Raw genomic sequence first — 14,465 nt, 5'->3', positions numbered from 1 at the left:
CAGTTGATAACTCAGGAAACATTTTGTATCCCTTAGGGTAAATCCTAAAGGATAGTGAAAAGATGTATGACATCTAAACTAATAAAAGAAAATGAAATAAATAAAAAACACTCAATACAAAAGGAGGACAGAAGGAGAGAAAAAGGAAACAGAACCAATAGAAAGCACTGAATAAAATGGTAGGTGTTTATCATTGATTCATCATTTAATTACATTAAATGTAGATAGACTAACTGCTCAAAGTCAAGTCAGAATTTGTCAGACTGAATTTAAAAAATAACTCAATTGTATGCCTTTTATGTGTAAGATCTAAATATGCAGAATGGTTACAAGTTAAAGGAAAGTAAAAGACACCATGAAAACACCATCCACAGGAAAGCTGATGTTAACTATATTAATGACAAACAAAGAAGACTTTAAGCCAGAAAGCACTTACTAGAGCAAAAGAGGGACACTTCATAAAGATAAAGGTTTAATTCATTGGGAAGGTATAATGAGTCACAATTTGAATATATCTAATAACATAGCCTCAACCTATATGAAGCAAAGGTTAAGAGAGCTGCAAGGAGAAATAGAAAAATCCGTAATAATGCTGGGAATTTTAATCTCTATCAGGAACTGATATGGCAAGCAGAGGAAAAAAACTAAAAAATAGAAGATTTGAGACATATAGTTAAGAAACTTCACCTGATAGACATTTATAGAATATTATACCCAACAACTCCAGGATGCAAATTATTTTCAAGCACACAGAGAACATTTGCAAAAACTGACTATATACTGTGTCATAAAGCAAGTGTCAACTATTTCAAAGTTGAAATCATGGCAAAGTGTGTTCTCTGATAAAAATGTAATGAAACTAGAAATCAATGACAAGATAATTCTAATTTGTTTGGAAATTAGGAAATTCAGGTGTAAATAATCTGTTCATCAAAGAAAATACCAGAATAGAAACTTGAAAATATTTTGAACTGAAAAATGACCAAAATGCTACATATGTATCCAACATGTAAAATGGGACTGATGTGGTGCTTAGATGGAAATTTGTAGGCTTAAAGGCATTTATTAGAAGAGAAAAGGTGTAAGTAAGACTAAGTATCCTTTTCCAGAATTTAGAAAAAGAATGGCAAATTAGATGCAAAAAAAGTAAAAGGAAGGAAACAAAAGTAACAGGAATTAATAAAACAAAATAGACATGTCTTCTGATTCTAAGTAGATACAGTAGGTAGCTTCAAGAAATAGAGAAAGTTATGGATATATTGTAAATGTAACCTTTCAGAGACAGTGAAGAGCTCTGGCAATAAAGGGGAACTTGATGAACTAAAATGGTAGAGAGGAAAGAGTCCTTCCTAAGTGATCTAAGATCACTGGCCATTTTCTTCCCTTGAGGCAATGGCCAAATCTGGTTATAAGACTTTACTAAGGGAAACAGAAACCAGCAAGACTTCTAAAAACTGTGTGAGCAAGCATGATGGACTGGAATCTGGAGGAGCCCCAGACGTAAGGCCAAATTTCCCTAGAATGTCAGCTTTAGGTTTCCGGTAGATAACCCCTTTACTAGTAGAAAGATGTTTGAATCTATCATGTGTTCTTTAGCCAGCTGTGTCAATGTGATCCTCACTCAGCCTCATGGATTTATCCACTGTTAATTCATTGTTCCATGAATTTTTTTTTTTTATCAGAAATAGCAGAATATCCTGACTTTCCCTACCACCGTGATGTTTGATGGCTTAGCAGTGGTAACATTTTTGTGTGATTTTTTGAGCTTAGAACAAGATTGAGATTTTTCTAAGAAAACTACCCTTAACCACCATCATGGAACACTGAATGACTTTGGAAATTAGCTCTTGCTGCAGACTTGGTAATATTTTTATAATGAATCCAATCTAAAATTACAAGGCAAAACAGAACCTGTATGTAGAATTTATATTATGATAAAGTCATTTCAATGGCAACTAACATTGTCTGAATCACTAGTAATAGTAAGCTGCTTTATATATTTCCCGTGCTGCCAAAGCTAAAAACACAAGGTGTCCATTCCCATGCATATTTGCAGTGAATGTATTTTCTGAGCTTAAACTATACTTCCAGGAGCATTTTTTGGACCTTGAAACAAGTGCAAAGGAAATTTCTATATTTCAAAGTTATTTAACTGTGCAGTGGAGGCATGTCCATCTAACCTTCATGGAAGTGATTAATCTGCATTATAATGATGTGCTAAAAGGCAAATATCGAGAAGAATCTAATGGAATTCTATAAATGCCTTCCAAGCAATAAATATGCACAATTAAAAGCACATGCTTATGGATTCAAATCAGTATTGCCAGCACCTATCTGTGAAAGACATTTTTTTAAATTGAAGTATAGTTGATTTACATATTTTGTTGGTTTCAGGTATACAGCAAAGTGATTCAGTTTTAAAATTCTTTTCCATTATACGTTATTACAAGATATTGAATATAATTCCCTGTGCTACACAGCAAATCCTTATTGTTTATCTATTTTATATATGGTAGTGTGTATCTATTAATCATATATTCCTAATTTTTCCCTCCCTGCCCCTTTCCCCTTTGGTAACCGTAAGTTTGTTTTCTATGTCTGTGAGTCTGTTTCTGTTCTGTACTATTTTTTCGATTCCACATATAAGTGGTATCATATAATATTTGTCTTAAAGACATTTTCGAAACTGCAATGGGGGGAAGTCTCATTACACATCACCATTAACAGATGAACATTTGCAACCACTTTAAACTACCTGAACCCCAATTAAGCAAAATGTTATCCCCTAAATAAGAGTTTCATTCTTTTTTTCAGGAGACCTGTATTACAAAAAACTGTGGGCAATTATTATTACTGTCTTCTGAATTTCATCAATAAAAATTTGTGAAAATTTGTTTTCTTTCTTGTTATTTTAGTACCTATATAATATGCTTGATTTTGTCTTTTGGCCCACAAAGTCTAAAATATTTACTGTCAGGCCCTTTGCAGAAAAAGTTTGTTAATTCCTACTCTACAGCAGATAAAAAGAGTGAAAAAGAACTAAAGACAAACACATGGATGAATCTCACAAATATAATAAGAACTGAAAGAAGCCAAATCCCAAAAAAAAAAAAATCTACACTATGAGTCTATTTATATAAAATTCAAAATCAGCACTAAACTGTGTGTTGAGGAATGTACACTTAGGTAATGATATAAAGAAAAGCAAGGAACTGATTACTGTAAAAATCAAATAAAAATCAGAATAGTGATTTCTTTTAGAGGGTAAGAAGAGGGTTGTGATTGGAACAAAGTGAGAGCTTATGGGATTTTTTGCTCTGGGTGGTATTTACAGAGATGAGTAGTACACATTAATTCATTAAGCTGTACAATGATTTTTTTTGTACTTTCCTTTGTGTGTCATATTCTGTAGTTAAAAGTTAGAAATACCTATGTAGATATATGAACATGTACATACATGCAATATGCTTGCAATATACACAGAATAATCCTAGAAAGATCAATGTGAACTTGGTAAGTAGTTGTTGGCATGGAAACTGAGGACTGTAGGTCAGACTGGGGGGAAAGAGGCTTACTTTCCACATGTTTCTGTCCTTTTGTAGTTTGAATTTTTCTTTACTATATACACATATTAATTTTTAAGTTATACTAGTTAATGTAAAGTCTTTTTTCAAGTTGTAGAATTTGGAAACTGAGACTAACTGAGGTGAGTTAGGAAACGTTTGGATCATGGGGCCTGTAAGCGGCAGAGCTGGGATATGTCTGGGGCTGTGTGACTTCAAAACCAGGACTCTGTGTAATTGTATCACAGTAATCTTTTGGATGTATTGATCTGATAATGATTGTTTCTAAAAAGATGACATAATCATAAATATTTGTGTTGTTTTTTACAGACTATGATCTTTTTAAAAAGAAGCTATACAAATCATCATAGAGCATTCCAGTCCTCTGTGCTTCTCCTAAGATGTGCAGCTCTTATGGGCTTGTCAATATGTGATGCATGAGAAAACAGATTTATTTTCTTTAAACTCCCAATAATTTAAAATGATTTTCAGTAATAATAATCAAATGAAGGAGCCTTATTCTCTTTGGTGTTTCCCAGAGGCTCTACTTCAAAAGAAAATTTTCTCATGTCTCATTTCAACATTTCGTTAACTATGAAGATATGCCAGCTCGTTGAATCAAATAAAAAATGTTACTGGATATTTAAGTGGTTTTGGTTTGCTATTCATAGTGCATTGGCATTATCTGTTAAGACTGAAAATATGCAATCCCCATGACCCAGCATTTCATTCTCACATTTCATTCTCTGGAAGAAATGCATGAGTATGTACACCAACAGGCATGACAAGAATGCTGTAGCAGTACTATTCATGCTGGCCCCAAATGTCTATCTACATAGGAATAGAAAAGTAAACCTTGGTATATCCATACAATGGCACATCAAGTCACCACTGAGCTTTAGCTCTGAGAAGTATATTCATGCAACACCCATGGAGAGGGTGCTGCTGGAGAGCAATTTGCCCACCCTACATGTTGACAAGTGTCAGGGCTGAATGGATCTCTCCTCATTTAAAGATCAGTAAATAGGAAAAACAATAAATAAACAAAAGCATCCACAACAAATCAACATAGGACCCATGTAAAGAACTTATAAAAGAAAATGTATGTTATCGGAAAACAATAAAAGCATATCTTAGGAAATATCTTACTGTAATAGGGAAGAGCTAGTTCTGACTCCATGTTGGATCTGTTTCTTTTACTTTAACCTTTGCTTTTCATTGCTTTTGTTACTAGAGTCACTGTCTATAACTGTAAGCTTAATGGCCTGCCACAGGGAACCCTGCTCCTCTGCCTGTTAAACTGCAGTGCCTTTGTTCAGCTCACAGAGAGACATTCTGACCCTGTCCACCTGTGAATGGCTGCAGAAAAGAAGAAATTAACACATCCCCTCCTCAATGCGGCCAAGCAAGGAGATATTTTGCAAGATAAATGGCCTTTTTACTTTACTTCCTCACCTCCTCCCCCTCTCTGTTCTATAAAAGAAACTGGCATCCAGACGTGGATAAGATGGTTATGGTGAGTCTTTAGTCTGTTATCTTCTTGGCCTGCTGGCTTTCAGAATAAAGTCACTATTCCTTGTCTCAACACCTCATCTCCTGATTTATTGGCCTGTCGCGCAGTGAGCAGAGTGAGCTTGGACTCGGTAACAAATTTGGCTTAGCCAGCCAGGAGCCTTGCTGATCGTGGCTAGCGGAGCAAGGCCCTAGCAGCTGCCAGGACCATTTGTCCTGTGGATCTTCCCTTCAGAACTCCCTGAAGTGGCACCAGCTACCCCAGCACTTGGCAGTTGGTGCAAGGAAATGAAAAACTTCTATGAGTCGACAGACTCAATTCTGGAGGGTAAGTTGCTCAGGTGTGCACACCGGGACCATATTCCCCCCTCAATTTGGGCTTTTCCTTTATAAGACAAGCTAATTTGTTTGGTTGGGGTACCCTGTTGGAGAAGGGAATTGTTGGACTCTACCTGATTTGGGAACGGGTTCATTGGTTTTGGTTTTGTGTGCGTCAGTGTTGGAATTTGTGCTTTTTGTGTTGGAATTTGTTTGCATCTTTTGTGTTTTGGTGTCATCAAACTTATGAAAATGGGAAATAACTCCAACTATCCTGAAGAAGAGCCCTTTGGGGGTGTATATTAAATAAATGGGCAAAACATAGATGTGAACCTATGACCAAGAGAGACATGATATACTATTGTAATAGGGTGTGGACCCAATGTATGTTAAGTTCAGAAGAGCAATGGCCCCTGAATGACTCACTCAATTATTACACGATCTCACAATTAGAAGTGTTTTGCAAAAGGGCAAAGAAAAGAGATGAGATTCCATATGTAGCAGCATTTATGCTACTGCATCAGGAGGAAAAGGAGTCAGAGGGCTGCCACCTTATGGTGCAGTGGTCTGAAAGGAAACCCAAGGGGAAACCTGTTCTACAAGAAGAGGGAGGAAATGAGAGTGGGGACATGTTACTTCAAAATCTAAAGCCCCTCCGGCCTATCCAGCTCCCCCACTGGCCGAGCAGGCTGCACCGGCAGTTGTTTCAACTGCCCCCCATGCCACCAACATATTCACTCCTTTCACCACCTCCTGTTTCTCCTACCCATGGGGATCGAATAGAAGTTTCTATATTAACCCCTGGAGCATAGGGACGTAGTTTAGTATTACCATCTAAGACCCGACAGGGCACCCAATTTGGACTGGGAGCCACTTCCACAGCAGGGCAATTTCCCTTGCGCTGATATCCTGTAAGAGGCCAGGAGACTCCTTTAGACTTGAGGCATCTGATTCTAATTTCCCCACAGGAGCCCTGGGTAACTCTGACAGTAGGGAACAAGTTGATTGACTTTCTAATAGATACGGTGCCACATTTTATGTGGTAAACACCAAGGTGGCACAGAAAACATCTCAGTCTATCCCGGTCACAGGAATTTCTGGAGAAGTACAAAACCATTCATTCTTACAACCTCTTAGAATGCCAACTAGGGAACCTCACCCTGAAACATAGCTTCTTATATATGCCAGAGTATCCAACCCCCCTTTTTGGGGACAAGTCTTCTTTGTAAATTAAATGCTCAAGTAACTTTTTCACCAGAACAGCTTGACATCAGGGCCCCACCAGAGCACTCTTTAAGCCTACAAATGGCACTCATGGAAACCCCAGAGAAGGAAACAAAGTCATCCTAGGAGAAACTTGCCTGTATCTTTGAGATTCAAATGTCCTATCTGGTTTTCTCAAGAACTCTCATCTCTGCCATCTTTTTGAAATGCAAATTTTGAAAAGAGGGTAAAGTAATTTAGAACTTGACTTGTTTTCCCTAACTATAAGGAAAAGGGGTTGAGCCATTTAGACAAGTGAGCTTGATTTGTTCCATCTGCCAGAAACCCAATTTTAATCCAACCTCTTGTAAACTGATGGGTTTTACATTGCTGTACCTGACTCAGGGCTGAAATTCTGAAAGGAGAACTATGAGGTCTCTCTGTTTGTTTATGTCTTTGTCTTTGGATAACATTGCTGAGGTTAATCTGTAAATGAGCTCTATTTAATTGGCTTAAAGAAAAGTAAGCGCTTACAAACTAAACAATTCTAAATACAAGAGAAATTAAGCTAAATGAGTTTCAGGTTCTCTTGAACTGGGAAATATTTAGTATTAAATTAATACCTCGGGGGCTTCCCTGGTGGCGCAGTGGTTGAGTGCTAATGCAGGGAACATGGGTTCGAGCCCTGGTCTGGGAGGATACCAAATGCCATGGAGCAACTAGGCCCGTGAGCCACAACTACTGAGCCTGCACGTCTGGAGCCTGTGCTCCGCAACAAGAGAGGCCGTGATAGTGAGAGGCCCACGCACCGCGATGAAGAGTGGCCCCCGCTTGCCACAACTAGAGAAAGCCCTCGCACAGAAACGAAGACCCAACACAGCAAAAATAAATTAATTAATTAATTAATAAACTCCTACCCCCAACATCTTCTTTAAAAAAAAAATTAATACCTGGTATTAATGTTTAAGTTTGTTGATCTAATTAATATAGACATGTCTTTAGAGTCATCAACATTAAGTATAATACTTTTTTATTTTTTTGTATTTTTTTTTTGCGGTACGCGGGCCTCTCACTGTTGTGGCCTCTCCCGTTGCGGAGCACAGGCTCGGGACGCGCAGGCTCAGCGGCCGTGGCTCACGGGCCTAGCCGCTCCGCGGCACGTGGGATCTTCCCGGACCAGGGCACGAACCCGTGTCCCCTGCATTGGCAGGCGGACTCTCAACCACTGTGCCACCAGAGAAGCCCCAAGTATAATACTTCTACTGCACCTAGGTTTAATAGAAGTTAAATAAAACCTTGTTATATCTGTTGCAAACTTGTCAGCATGAAAAATAACTTGACATGATGAAATTTTAAAGTAAATGTAAATAAGAGCTTCTAGGTAAACTCTATAGGAATAATTACATTCTGAAAATTATCTAAAATAGCTTCTCCAGATTTTGGTAACTATTACTTGCCTCTTGGTTTTCACCAGAAATTAAGCTTTTTGAGAGTCGGGATTCTAATTTAAATATGTAATTAAAGCTACTGAAAATAATAAAACATTTCATTATACAGGAGGAAAGAGCAAAATATGTTTTGAGTAAAAGGAATTTTATGCATGGTCAGGCTGAGATTAAACTTAACTGAGTAAATGAATTTTTAAAAGCTGGTGCAAATCTTGAATCTGGCTTTTCTGTTAACAGGACAAGTTTTCTTAAAATGTCGAACTGCCTTTGATAACAGATTCTTAAGTTTCTTTACCTTTTAAGTGATCAGTTCTGTATTTACCTTTAGAATCTTTTATTGTTACTTTGGTTAATGAATAACAATTGTTTCATAGTGACCTGTGATCCTATCTGACTGAGTGTTCTAGACGCTCTAGTTTTTTGACAAAACTTCCTAAATCAAATTCTAATGAAGTCCTTTTGGACTCTAGCTAACTTTGGGATTCTTAAAAGGGCTCCTGAAGCATCCCAAAGCAAGATAGGTTCATTTGGTATGTTAAATTACACGGGAAGTATTTTCAAATGAGTAATACGTCTTCTTAGGTTATACTGTATGGTAAATGTTACTAATATAGACATTCTAGAGATTATATAAAGTTTCTGAAATTTGATATGTCCTGGTATAATGTTATAATTTTAATTGTTATCTTAAAATATTGTATGTCACAACAACTTGGATAAACTTCTTTGTCAAGAAGAACTGTAATCAGATCTTTAACCTTGCCTTTTTAAGACCTTCATCATTCATAGGCAGCTAAGGTAATACTTTGCAAAACTGCCATATCTTCAAGGAGATTCATAAAAAAGAAACTTTTTAACAACTATAAGTTTCTGATAGCCTTTAGATAATACCACTGGACTGGGTAACAAATGACAAAACTAATGGGAAACCTGATTACTTCATCCAGATAAACAGGAATTAATTACATGGGACTGAATGAACTGATGAATATGGTTTATGACTTTGGGAAATATACTAGCTTTAATCTTTGTTTTCCAGAAAAACCTTTTTTTTCTCTTATGCTGTGACCTAAGACAAGTTGATAAAGTATGTCTTTGTGAACAAAGATGAAACATTTATCTTTTTCTCTCTACTTGATCCTGACAGAATTTGGCCTCTCCAGCTGGCTCTCCTGTGGACTTGATATTTTATTGCAGCTGGATTACAACTAGTTATGCTAATCATTGCTTTAATTTGTTCTTTGTTTCCAAACTGTTTGTGCTTTGTGTCTCCCTGCTGCCCTATAACTTTGTCCGTGTTACTAGCTGTATTACTTTTATCCTGTCTATTTTATAAGATTGTTGTCTATTACAATACCTAGTGTGTAACTAGGCCTCCAACAAAATAGATGATGGTTAACATCTTGAGGAAATAGATCACATTTATAACATAAAATAATTGTAATAGTGTGATTCTAGGTATGGGAAGAAGCAACAAGGGAAAATGTCTCCTGGATCATAATTAGAGAGAGGATCCAGAGAATCTAATTATCAGTAGGGCCTAATCCAAAAATTAGCACCTGGAGTGGCATATCAAGAATTTTCGTCTGATCTGGGATGAGCCTCCTAGCGCCGTGGGACAAATTTGATCATGAAATGTCTCCAAAACGTTGGTCAAATTCCTGACCAAGAGGGGAGGATTTGAGAAATGGAATATTTCCTGCCACATCAGTCATCGGGGATTGCAGCCCTCCAATGTGAGCTGGTGAACCCTGAGGGAACTCAGGAAGGAAAAGAATACCTGCCATGTAGCAGCCATCAGACTGCAGCCACTCCCTATGGTGAGCCCTAAGGAAACTCAGGATGTGAAAAAGCAGGATACAGGCCCCAGACAGCTGTGGTGCCTATCAAAGGAATGATTTCAGTGAACCCAGACTCTTGCATCTTCCCATACACAGAAAAGCGCAAATTCCTTAACTTGAGATGTTGCCTCCCGGGTTTGAACTCCTAAAAAACTTCCCGCTGAATAAAACGTAACTCTCAACTTTTAGGTTGTGAATATTTTTTAAGTCTCTAGGTGTAAAGTAGACACTTTCCAAAGAGGAACAAAAGAAGACAAATCTCAACATTTGGAACACTGGCACCGCCGGTGGACACTGATGAAGCAGTTAGGATGGTTGTCACCCCTTTTCCCATAATACTGTGGAATGGACACTGACAGTGGGGAACTGTAACAGGAAAGAGCCAATTTTGACTCCATGCTGGATCTGTTTCTTTGACTTTAACCTTTGCTTTTTGTAACTTTTGTTATAATCATACATAATGGTCCCTCTGCCTGAATGTTAAACTAAAGTGCCTTTGTTCAGCTCACTGGGAGACAATCTCACCCTGCCCACCTGTGAATGACTGCAGAAAAGAAGAAATTAATACATCCCCTCCCCGATGCTGGCCAAGCCAGGCAAAACTAACGGCCTTTTTACTTTACTTCCTCACCTCCTCCCCATCTCTGTTCTATAAAAGAAACTGGCATCCAGACCCCCATAAGATGGTTATTTTGAGACTTTAGTCTGCCATCTTCTCCATCTGCCAGCTTTGCTTTCCGAATAAAGTAACTATTCCTTGTCTCAACACCTCGTCTCCTGATTTACTGGCCTGTCGTGTGGCGGGCAGAGTGAGCTTGGACGTGGTAACAACATTACTATAGGAAACAACCTTTAGAAACTGCTTGGTATTTTTAATAAGAGGCAAAAAGAAATGGCCTCTTAGAAAACTGAAGCAGGGAATCATAAGAACAGACAGAGGTTAGCCCTGGATGACCAATCCTACAAGCAGTTGGAATTCTTAGACGAAACAAAAACAAATAAAATAGAAACAATAATCAAAGTTATAACAAAAAATTTCCTGAGCTGAAAAAATACCTGATCATACAAACTTGAAAGGTTTTACCTTATCCTAGGAAAACTAGGATTGGGGCAACGTTTTTGTTTTTTTGTTTTGTTTGCCTTGAGGATCACTGATCGACAGAAAAGTACTGCACAAGTAAGAGGCAATTGAATTTTATTTTGTTCCTTTAAAATTGCTAACCTTAACTAGGTAGAGGTTATATTATTCACTTGTGAAATGGAAAATCGGGAACACAAAATGAGAAGACATGGGTTAGGGATGATGGGGTGGTGGGAGGTGGGAGGAAGGGAACAGCAGGGAACAGGAGACTTTTTCTGTAAAGAGCCAGATAGTAACCATTTTAGACTGCAGGGAAGATGGTCTCTGTTGCAACTACTCAACTCTGCCATTTTAGGGTGAAAGCAGCAATGGATAACACATAAATGAATGAATGTGGCTGTGTTCCAAAAAAACTTCAGGTACAAAAACTGGTAGCAGGCCAGATTTGGTCCATGGGCCATAGTTTGCCCACCCCTGCTATAAAGCAGTGAACTAAAGTTAAAATCAATACCTACTTTAATAAAGGATTTAAAGCAGCTTCTAATAAAGAACATATAATGAAACTTACAACAGAATATTTTCTAAAAAACCTTTATCCTTGTATCGTCTTCTAAAATTAAGCTTTGTGTTTAGGCAAAAAGAACACTATAACGTATTACAAAATTCTCATTAGCTAATTGAAGTTTACCAAGAAAGGAAAACTTTTTCCTGATACTGGCAGCCCTCTGCTTATAATGACTTGAGTTGAAACACCCCAACTTTAATAAGTCTTTGCTCTTGAAAAGAAAACATCCTGAGTGATGAGCAAAACTTGTGTTTAAAGCCACGTGATCATGACAACTGGGGCCATGTAGTGGGTTCGGGTTGCTACAGTAGTACAGTCGTAGCAATGCACAGTCACAAAAAACTGATTTCTGAGGCGCGAAAAGTTTTTTGCATGCATGCATAATTAGTCACAGTGGATCCTTGTGCTTCTTGACAAAGGCACTGCCTCTCTTCAAAATGCTTAAGAACAGACAAGGTAAAATCCAAGGAAGAAGTTTGTAGTGTGACTAAAGGTTCGCTTTGGGATGAGAAACTGCTGGCACAAAATTGTTGGAGAGTCCAAACTCCTGAAGCACAGAGCTCCCAGACAAGTTAAAGTCTGAGTATATGTTAGTTCAGGGGGAGCTCCCACTACTGGCTCTCATCCCCCCTCCTCAATTCTAGATTATGGTACACACTTGGGAGGAGAGTTGCATCTACTAGGAAGACTTGGAATACTTTTATGCAGCAACCATACATGGAAAGTAGCCCAGTGGGTTTCAATCTCTAACCAATCAGATGAGTTTCTCCATCTTACCTGGAGAAGAGTAAGAGAGAGAGAAAATATGGATATGCTGTCATAAGTGAAGAAGTGAGAGGAATGAGTGCCCCATGTTCTGCAGAATCTAAGTGTTGATAATAAGGGGTCCCTCGCTACCAGACATCACAGAAGTTAGAAGGAAGCCATAAGTATCATGAAGAAGAATTTCCCAGAAAACTTAAAAAAACACTGAAGAAGGAGGTATCTTTATTGTAGGTGTCAAATGTTAAGAAAACTGGAAGCGGGGACCACGGTGGTTCTCAACCATGGCTGCATGTTAAAATCATCTGAGTACTTTGAAAAAGTGGCTCTTCAGCCTCTGTCTAGACCAATCAAGACAGATCTTTAGAAGAGGAGCAAAGCAAGGGTATTTTTTCCAAGTGATCTAATGTGCGTTCAAGTTTTAGAATTGAAGACTTTCCCAAGGAAACTGTCCCTCCCCAAGCATTTACCATTCAGAGAGATTTACCATGGAAGACATGTCTTCAATACAGGTTTCAATGGTATTTTATTTCTAAACCCTCAAGGATTCCAAAGGAAAAAATGTGGGAGCAAACACTGATACTGGGCACAATCATAACACCTGAACTTCCTCTGCCATGGCACATAACACACTTGATCCTAAATGCTTATGGAGTCACCTCTTTCACCAGTTGGCCTCTTAGGTCTGAAGGGAGGGCAGGAGCTGCATCTCCTGAGTTCATTTGTTTATATCCTGGTGCCTGGCACAGTCTCTGGCACATGGTAATCTCTCAATAAGTATTTATTCAATGAAGTTCTACATACCTAACGTTTGTAGAAGCAAATATTTGTGTGGTTTTGGAAAACATTTATGATGTCTTGGTATTTTATATTATAAAATGAGTTAAGAACGTAGTTCTAATTTATAACATTAATTTGTAGTAAATAATATTTAACTTTTTATGATTCAACTGGTGAATGTTATCAAGGAACCAAGTAAGTCATAAAGGGAGTAAGGGCCTTCTGTATCTTGAAAGGGACTTATTCCATTTATCGCTGCACAAACAACATTCAACAACTTAAGAAACCTCCAATGGAGGACTTAGAAAAGATGCAGAAATGTTCTCCTCACTGTTTTTTATTTTAAATAAAGGTTAAAGGACTTCCCTGCTGGCACAGTGGTTAAGAAGCCACCTGCCAGTGCAGGAGACATGGGTTTGAGCCCTAGTCCAGGAAGATCCCACATGCCACAGAGCAACTAAGCCAGTGTGCCACAACTACTGAGCCTGCACTCTAGAGCCCGTGAGCCGCAACTACTAAAGCCCACACACCTAGAGCCCATGCTCTGCAACAAGAGAAGCCACCACAGTGAGAAGCCTGTGCACCACAACGAAGGGCAGCCCCCACTTGCCGCAACTAGAGAAAGCCCACGCGCAGAAGTGAAGACCCAATGCAGCCAAAAATAAATAAATTAATTTTTTTTAAGTTTAAAAAAAGAAAGAAAATAGCACACCTAAACTCAGCTATAGCATGCATTAAATATAAGTGGATTAAGCACTCCAAATAAAAGGCACAGATTGTCAAAATGGATTTTTTTTAAAAAAAATGCAAAACCCAACTATACGATACTTGCAAAAGTCCTTTAAATATAAAAAGAGAAATAATCAGAGTAAACAGATGGAAGAAGTACGCCAGGAAAATATTTAACACAAGGAAACTAGAGTGGCTCTTTCATTATATCTGGCAAAGGAAGCTTCAAGGCAAGGAGTATTACCAGAGATTAAAAAGGACATTTTATATTGATAAAAGGATCAATTCATCAAGAAAACTAAACAATCTTAATTATTTATGCTCCTAATAACTGAGCTTCAAAATTCATGAAGCAAAGCTGACATAACTAAAGAGACAAATCTAAAATCATAGTTGGGGATTTAACAGCTTCTTCTCAATAGATGACAGAACAATTAGACAAGGAATCAGTAAAATTATAAAAGATTTGAAAAACACTATCCACCACCTTGATCTAATACTAATTAGAACACTACACCAACCACTGTAGGACATATGCTTTCAAATGTACATGTGACATTTACCAATATGGGCCATATCCTGGGCCATAAAACAATTCTCAATAAATGTCCAAAGACTGAAACCTTATGGAATACGTTCTCTGGCCACAGAAATAATTAAATT

General features: G+C 37.9%; 1 protein-coding gene across 5 annotated transcripts in view; it reads left to right on the top strand.

Moving 5' to 3' along the window:
• The window catches only part of CFAP91 (cilia and flagella associated protein 91), a 155,469-nt gene extending 144,818 nt beyond the window's left edge, over positions 1-10,651 (top strand). The window contains exon 18 of one of the 5 annotated variants that reach the window (XM_033855795.2): positions 9,192-10,651. The gene's annotated coding sequence lies outside the window, so the exon portion shown is untranslated. The other 4 variants (XM_033855793.2, XM_033855792.2, XM_033855794.2 and 1 more) reach the window with 4 other exon arrangements.
• Positions 10,652-14,465: the final 3,814 nt, after the last annotated feature.

The sequence above is a fragment of the Tursiops truncatus genome, chromosome 4 (assembly GCF_011762595.2).
Source record: "Tursiops truncatus isolate mTurTru1 chromosome 4, mTurTru1.mat.Y, whole genome shotgun sequence".
In the NCBI taxonomy this organism is placed as follows: domain Eukaryota; kingdom Metazoa; phylum Chordata; class Mammalia; order Artiodactyla; family Delphinidae; genus Tursiops; species Tursiops truncatus.
The sequence above is the reverse complement of the archived record's forward strand: the minus strand, read 5'-3'. Positions and strand labels throughout refer to the sequence as shown.